Genomic DNA, 8841 nt, shown 5'->3' with positions numbered 1-8841 from the left:
ACCATCAGCCTGAAGCCAGCCAGTCAGCTAAAGTAAATACATGCAGTGAATCAGGAGATGGATCTGCAGTCAGACAACCTGGGTTCAAACCTCAGCCCTACCAATTACACAGTTGTGGGGCCTCACAGAGATCATTTTAATTTTCTGAGCCTCAGTTTCGACATCAAGTAGAAGAAGGCAGTAACATCTCTCCCGCCTATATCACAGGACTGCTGTGAGAATGGAAGAGATAATATAATGAAGGACAAAGTGATTCAGAACCTAAGGATATTATTTTAGTTGAATTTATCTGCATAAATTCATTGTAACTCTTCTGAGGTCTGGTTTGCACAAATCCTGTGTAAAGTGCATGAGAGGCATGAAGAAGTATCTGGGTTTATTGTCAAGGCATTTAGGCATCTAAGGTAAGACCCAGGGGTGATCCAGATATGAAAGTGTGCCAAGCTGCTCAGTTGTGTCCGACTCTTTGCAACGCCATGGACTGTAGCCCACCAGACTCCTCTGTCCATGAGATTCTCCAGTCAAGAATATAGGAATGGGTTGTCATGCCCTCCTCCAGAGGATCTTCCTGACCCAGGGATTGAACCTACATCTCTTACATCTCCTGCACTGACTGGTGTGTTCTTTACCACTAGCACCATCTGGGAAACCCCCAGATATGAATACAAAGCTTAATATGATGATTCCATAGGAGAGTTCCTTTAAGTACAGAATGATTCAATGGACTTCAAACTGATGGAAGTAAAACCTTAACACAAAACCACAAAGGACACCAAATGTTCAATTACAAAAATTGCCAAAATTATTTGCAGTTTCTCCCATCAGTGGTGGAATATATTTCTCCTCCCTTACATCCATCTGTGTTGATGATTTGCTTTGGGGAACAGCACATAGTGAACATGATGTGAGGCAAGCTCTCAGCCTAAGCCTCAAGAAGCTTTGCACACTTCCATCAGCTCCCTTGGATCCTTTCCTTGGCCACCATTTACAAGTCTAGGCTTGTCTGGTAGATGATTAGAGACCACATGGAATTAAGACAAGCTTTCCCACTAAGCCATCTTGCAACATATAGAAAGATGGCTATATATGTATATATCAGAGTCCAGCCAAGATCAGCCAAACCTGGCCCTATGCAACCAATCTCAGGCCAAGTTGCTGACCATAAAATCATGAGTTAACTAATTTTTAAGTTCCTAATTTTGGAAGTGATTTTTTACATGGAAAAAAACAACAACTGAGCTTATAGGAATGGGAATGTGCAGTAGTGTTTGAGCTGATGCCATGCTCTCATACCGTGTCCTCTCTTTGGAAAAGTTGGCTTTATTCATCATGATAGTTGGCTGAATATGGACAAAGGGATAGAACTCTCCCCTGCCTCTTAACAAGTAACCTTGACTTGGTTCAGTTCAGTTTAGCTGCTCAGTCGTGTCCAACTCTTTGTGACCCCATGAACTGCAGCACGCCAGGCCTCCCTGTCCATCACCAACTCCTGGAGTCCACCCAAACTCATGTCCATTGAATCAGTGATGCCATCCGACCATCCCATCCTCTGTCGTCCCCTTCTCCTCCTACCCTCAATCTTTCCCAGCATCAGGGTCTTTTCAAATGAGTCATCTCTTCACATCAGGTGGCCAAAGTATTGGAGTTTCAGCTTCAACATCAGTCCTTCCAATGAACACCCAGCCATTGGAAGGATTGGAACCTTGACTTGGTAGTGTGTGCCAAGTTGGAAGGTCCATTTTACCTGGTCATAACTGAATCTCTAAGAAGAAAAAGAAATAAATCAGTGTAACAAGAAGCAGGAAGAATGAGCAGCAGACTATATTTGAGCTGAAAGTCAGTGACTTCCTGGAAAGAAACTCAATAATTCAGATTTCAATAGCTTACTGTGTTCACATGGATGGGGATTCAGCATAAACACAAATCTCACAATGTAATGAGGCAGAGCCCATTTTCTGCCTATCCGGTGGAAAGTGAAATTGCAATACTTTTCCACTGTAAGTCAAAATGCCTTTCTAACCTCAGTTGTTAATAACCAATGTATATTTCCCATTTCACCACAAACTCTTTGTGTTAGTCGCTCAGTCGTGTCCGACTCTTTGCGACCCCGTGGACTGTAGCCCGCCAGGCTCCTCTGTCCATGGGATTTTCCAGGCAAGAACACCAGAGTGGGTTGCCATTTCCTTCTCCAGGGCATCCTCCCAACCCAGGAATTGAACCCAGGTCGATTGCCTTTCTAACCTCAGTTGTTAATAACCAATGTATATTTCCCATTTCACCACAAACTCTTTAGAGTTCACATATTAAGAGACTTATTTCATACATTATTCTACTTTGCTCAAATTGATTTTCAAGACTTTCCCAGAGGCCACTGAGTCTCTTGTCTAAATACATTTTTATAAGTTTTGAAGTTTAGATTATTAACAAACAATCTAAAAATTTGATCCATAGAGCACCTGACAAATCCCCATTTTAATTTTTCATAAAAAATGTTTACTTGAAGAATATGTTCTTAGCTTTTATTTTCTTGCAACTTTTGTTTGTAGTAATGGCATTTGTTTGGTGGCAGTAAGAGAATTTAAAAAATCAAAATAGCAACTGAAAATATCTTCAAAATAGTATCATTTTATTTCAGAAGTTTACAGACATGCTGTCCTTGTTCTATCATTGATCTTGAGGCTTATCATAACTGACCTTCAACCTGGAAGATAATCCATCTTCCACTCCCAAATTTATTACTGATAGAATGAACTTGCCCAGTCAGCACCTATTCATCCAACTGTCAGGGATTTTCCCAGGATTTAGAAAAAAATCAAACAAGTTCCTCATCAATACAAGTGTGGAAGTCACCACCACAAGCCCCAGGAGGGGTTGTGTGAAATACATAAGTAGTTGAAGATATAGCCTCTATCCTCAAAGTGCTTAGAATCTTGCCAAGGAGACAATACTAACATAAAAATGCATTGATATAATAACTAAATGCTGAACGGAAAGGTAGAGACAGAAGTGACATTAGAAGGATAAATGTCATTTATTAATCTCCTGTTAGGTGGTACTGTGTTGCAAACATTATATCATCTAATCCTGCCAACAACCCAGAAATAAAAGTATTGTAACTGCTTAATAATAGGAAAGTAGAAGATGAGAAAAATAGGGAACTTCTCCAAGGTGATCCACTGAAGGAACAGAACCAGAAGTCATGGTCAAGTTTGTCTGCCCAAAGATCACATTCCTTTCTTTCTACATCGCATTGCCTCTCAAGTTCGAGTGGAAAGGAAAGGCTTTATGTCTCTTCAAGTCTCCCCTAATGCCATACCTAAATGCTTCTTTATTTATGACAATTACTAATAAGGAGTTATGACAAACCTATACAGCATATTAAAAAGCAGAGACATTACTTTGCCAGCAAAGGTAAATATAGTCAAAACTATGGTTTTTCAAGTAGTCATGTATGGATGTTAGAGTTGGACCATAAAAAAAGATGAGTGCTGAAGAACTGACGCTTTTGAACTGTGATGTTGGACAAGACTCTTGAGAGTCCCTTGGACTGCAAGGAGATCAAACCAGTCCATCTTAAAGGAAATCAACTCTGAAGATTCATTGGAAGGACTGATGCTGAAGCTGAAACTACAATACTTTGGCCACCTGAAGTGAAGAACTGACTCATCAGAAAAGACCCTGATTCTGGGAAATTGAAAGCAGGAGGAGAAGGGGATGACAGAAGACGAGATGGTTGGATGGGATCACTGACTCGATGGACATGAGTTTGAGCAGGCTCCAGGAGACAGTGAAGGACAGGGAAGTCTGGCGTGCTGCAGTCCATGAGGTCTCTAAGAGTTGGACATGACTGAGTGACTGAACCAGAAAAGGCACTGGCACCCCACTCCAGTACTCTTGCCTGGAAAATCCCATGGATGGAGGAGCCTGGTAGGCTGCAGTCCATGGGGTCGCTAGAGTCGGACACGACTGAGCGACTTCACTTTCACTTTTCACTTTCATGCATTGGAGAAGGAAATGGCAACCTACTCCAGTGTTCTTGCCTGGAGAATCCCAGGGATGGGGCAGCCTGGTGGGCTACCATCTATGGGGTCTCACAGAGTCAGACACAACTGAAGCGACTTAGCAGCAGTAGCAGCAGCAGAGTGACTGAACAACAAGAAGAAGCAGTCAGTATATTGAAATCAGAATCAGCTGTGGAGTCAGAAAGATCTAATTTCAAATTCTCTACCTTATTTCTGATAAACTAAAAGTATGTAGGCATATCTACATTCCTAGTCTCTAATAACACCTTACTTCACTGCACTGATATGAGTAATGTGTGTGCTTAGTCACCCGCCAGGCTCCTCTGTCCATGAGGATTCTCCAGAAAAGAATACTGGAATGGATTGCCATGCCCTCCTCCAGGGAATCTTCCCAACCCAGGGATCGAACCCAGGTCTCCCACATTACAGGCAGATTCTTTACTGTCTGAGCCACGGAGGAAGCTCAGTAATATGAGTAATATGTAAAATTCATTCAGTCAACAAATACTGAGTATCTACTATGTCCTAAGCATTATTCTGGATTTTGTTCACAACAGTGAACAAAAGAGACAAAAGTCTCTGTTATCTTAACGTTTACATAGTCAGTGAAAGAGACACAAGTTAATAAACAGTATAAATTTAAGCCATAGTAAGACCTATGAAGGACTTCCCTGGTGGCTCAGACAGTAAAGGGTCTGTCTACAATGCAGAAGACCCAGGTTCAATCCCTAGGTTGGGAAGATCCCTTGGAGAAGGAAATGGCAATCCACTCCAGTACTATTGCCTGGAAAATCCCATGGACAGAGGAGCCTACAGGTAGGCTACAGTCCATGGGGTCGCAAAGAGTCTGACATGACTGAGCAACTTCACATTCACGTTCATGTTCAAGACCTATGAAGGAAAATAAAGCAATGAAAGTGGGCAAAGTGAAAATTCACTAAATGTGTAATGGGTGCAATTCACTGAACTAATAACGTAGACAATCATAAAAATTCATGTTTGACTTCAGGGAATTTGTGCTGCAGGAGGTGGGGACAATGGGGCCAGAAAGGGAAGGGACGGGGAGTGGGGAGAGCCACACACTGTTGGCTACAACACCACCTGGTGAGCATGCCAGGAGAACTATGTACAGGTACCTGGGACAACAAAGGGAGCAGAGATCAGTTCTGCAAGGTGAAGAGAAGGTGAAGACTGGTGATAACAATAAAAGGAAGAAGAACTTTTTGACAAAAGGAGCCACCATCTTGTGCCAGGTAGTTTTGACCCACTGTCCTTTTTATCATCTCAGTGTCTTAAAGATGTAGGCATCATTACCCCACTTAACATGTGAGGGGAATGAGACTCAGAGGGTTGCATGCCTTGCCAGTCATCCCACAACCTGTAAACTGATATTCAAAGCAGAGTATCTGGAGCAAAGCCCTGGATTACTCCTCAAGACCATTTGGTTTGCCCTCAACATAAATCAGTATGTAAGTGTCCAGAGGATTTTATGTAGAAAGAGCTGCCCTCAGATTTGATCAATTTCTACATGAGTTCCTTGGTATACAAATTAATCTCCTATCTGATCTCCCCAAGCTTTCCATTACTTTTCTCTCTCAAAGGAGCCATGGCATTCTGCAGTCTTTTCCTAAGGTACTTGCCCATGCCCTTCTAGATAACCAATGTGCTTTCAAGACCACAGAGTGTTTTCATATCCTGTGGTATGACATTATTCCAAGGAAGGATGAGGTAAGGGCTCTAAGAAAACTCTTGTTGCTGTTCAGTCACATCCGATTCTTAGCAACCCCATGGACTGCAAGACACCAGGCTTCCCTGTCCTTCACTATCTCCTGAAGTTTACTCAAACTCGTGTGCATTGAGTTGGTGATGCCATCCAACAATCTTGTCCTGTGTCATCCCCTTATCCTCCTGCCTTAAATCTTTCCCAACATCAGGGTCTTTTCCAATATGTCAGCTCTTCCCATCAGGTGGCCAAAGTATTGCAGCCTCAGCATCAGTCCTTCCAATGAATCTTCACGGTTGATCTCCTTTAAGATTGACTGGTTTGATCTCCTTGCTGTCCATGGGACTCTTAAGAGTCTTCTCCAGCACCACAGTTCGAAAGCATCCATTCTTCAGTGCTCAGCCTTCTTTATGGTCCAACTCTCACATCCGTACATGACTATTGGAAAAACCATAGCCTTAACTATACAGATCTTTGTTGGCAAGATAGTGTCTCTGCTTTTTAACATGCTGTTTAGGTTGGTCATAGCTTTTCTTGCAAGGAGCAAGCATCTTTTAATTTCATGGCTGCGGTCACCATCTGCAGTGATTTTGGAGCCCAAGAAAATAAAGACTGTCACTGTTTCCACTGCTTTTTCATCTATTTGCCATGAAGTGATGGGACCAGATGCTATAATCTTAGTTTTCTGAATGTTGACTTTTAAACCAGATTTTTCACTCTCCTCTTTTGCCTTCATCAAGAGGCTCTTTAGTTCCTTTTTGCTTTCTGCCGTTAGGGTGGTGGCATCCACAGGACTCCAAAATGCAGTACTTGGATGTAGTCTTAAAAATGACAGAATGATTTCTGTTCATTTCCAAGGCAAACCATTCAATATCACACTAATCCAAGTCTATGCCCCAACCAGTAATGCTGAAGAAGCTGAAGTTGAAGGGTTCTATGAAGACATACAAGACCTTTTAGAACTAACACCCAAAAAAGATGTCCTTTTCAATATAGGGGACTGGAATGCAAAACTAGGAAGTCAAGAAACACCTGGGGTAACAGGCAAATTTGGCCTTGGAATCCAGAATGAAGCAGGGCAAAGACTAATAGAGTTTTGCCAAGGAAATGCACTGGTCATAGCAAACACCCTCTTCCAACAACACAAGAGAAGACTCTACACATGGACATCACCAGATGGTCAACACCGAAATTAGATTGATTATATTCTTTGCAGCCAAAGATGGAGAAGCTCTATACTGTCAGCAAAAACAAGACTGGGAGCTGACTGTGGCTTGCATCATGAGCTCCTTACTGCCAAATTCAGACTTAAATTGAAGAAAGTAAGGCAATGGCACCCCATTCCAGTACTCTTGCCTGGAAAATCCCATGGACGGAGGAGCCTGGTAGGCTGCAGTCCATGGGGTTGCTGAGAGTCGGACCCGACTGAACAAATTCACTTTCACTTTTCACTTTCATGCATTGGAGAAGGAAATGGCAACCCGCTCCAGTGTTCTTGCCTGGAGAATCCCAGGGACGGGGGAGCCTGGTGGGCTTCTGTCTATGGGGTCGCACAGAGTCAGACATGACTGAAGTGACTTAGCAGCAGTAGCAGTAGCAGGGAAAATGACCAGACCATTCAGGTATGAATGGTCTAAATCATAAATGGTCTAAATCTAAATGGTCTAAATTTATGACCTAAATCAAATTCCTTATGATTATGAAGTGAAAAATAGATTTAAGGGACTAGATCTGATAGACTGCCTGATGAACTATGGACGGAGGTTCATGACGTTGTACAGGAGACAGGGATCAAGACCATCCCCATGGAAAAGAAATGCAAAAAAGCAAAATGGCTGTCTCAAGGGGCCTTACAAATAGCTGTGAAAAGAAGAGAAGTGAAAAGCAAAGGAGAAAAGGAAAGATATAAGCATCTGAATGCAGAGTTCCAAAGAATAGCAAGGAGAGATAAGAAAGCCTTCCTCAGTGATCAATGCAAGAAATAGAGGAAAACAACAGAATGAGAAAGACTAGAGATCTCTTCAAGAAAATTCGAGATACCAAGGGAACATTTCATGCAAAGATGGGCTTGATAAAGGACAGAAATGGTAGGGACCTAACAGAAACAGAAGATATTAAGACGAGGTGGCAAGAATACACAGAAGAACTGTACAAAAACATCTTCATGCCCAAGATAATCACAATGGTGTGATCACTCACCTAGAGCCAGACATCCTGGAATGTGAAGTCAAGTGGGCCTTAGAAAGCATCACTACAAACAAAGCTAGTGGAGGTGATGGAATTCCAGTTGAGCTGTTTCAAATCCTGAAAGATGATGCTGTGAAAGTGCTACACTCAACATGCCAGCAAATTTGGAAAACTCAGCAGTGGCCACAGGACTGGAAAAGGTCAGTTTTCATTCCAATCCCAAAGAAAGGCAATGCCAAAGAATGCTCAAACTACTGCACAATTGCACTCATCTCACACGCTAGTAAAGTAATGCTCAATATTCTCCAAGCCAGGCTTCAGCAATATGTGAACCGTGAACTTCCAGATGTTCAAGCTGGTTTTAGAAAAGGTAGAGGAACCAAAGATCAAATTGCCAACATCTGCTGGATCATTGAAAAAGCAAGAGAGTTCCAGAAAAACATCTATTTCTGCTTTATTGACTATGCCAAAGCCTTTGACTGTGTGGATCACAATAAAGTGTGGAAAGCTCTTCAAGAGATGGGAATACCAGACCACCTGACCTGCCTCTTGAGAAACCTGTATGCAGGTCAGGAAGCAACAGTTAGGACTGGACATGGAACAACAGACTCGTTCCAAATAGGAAAAGGAGTATGTCAAGGCTGTATATGGTCACCCTGCTTATTTAATTTATATGCAGAGTAAATCATGTGAAATGCCAGGCTGGGCTGGAAGAAGCACAAGCTGGAATCAAGAGTGCCGGGAGAAATATCAACAACCTCAGATATGCAGATGACACCACCCTTATGGCAGAAAGTGAAGAGGAACTCAAAAGGCTCTTGATGAAAGTGAGAGGAGAGTGAAAAAGTTGGCATAAAGCTCAACATTAAGAAAACGAAGATCATGGCATCTGGTCCCATCACTTCATGA

This window comes from Bos taurus, chromosome 29, assembly GCF_002263795.3.
Source record: "Bos taurus isolate L1 Dominette 01449 registration number 42190680 breed Hereford chromosome 29, ARS-UCD2.0, whole genome shotgun sequence".
NCBI lineage: Eukaryota > Metazoa > Chordata > Mammalia > Artiodactyla > Bovidae > Bos > Bos taurus.
Note: the sequence above shows the minus strand (reverse complement) of the source record.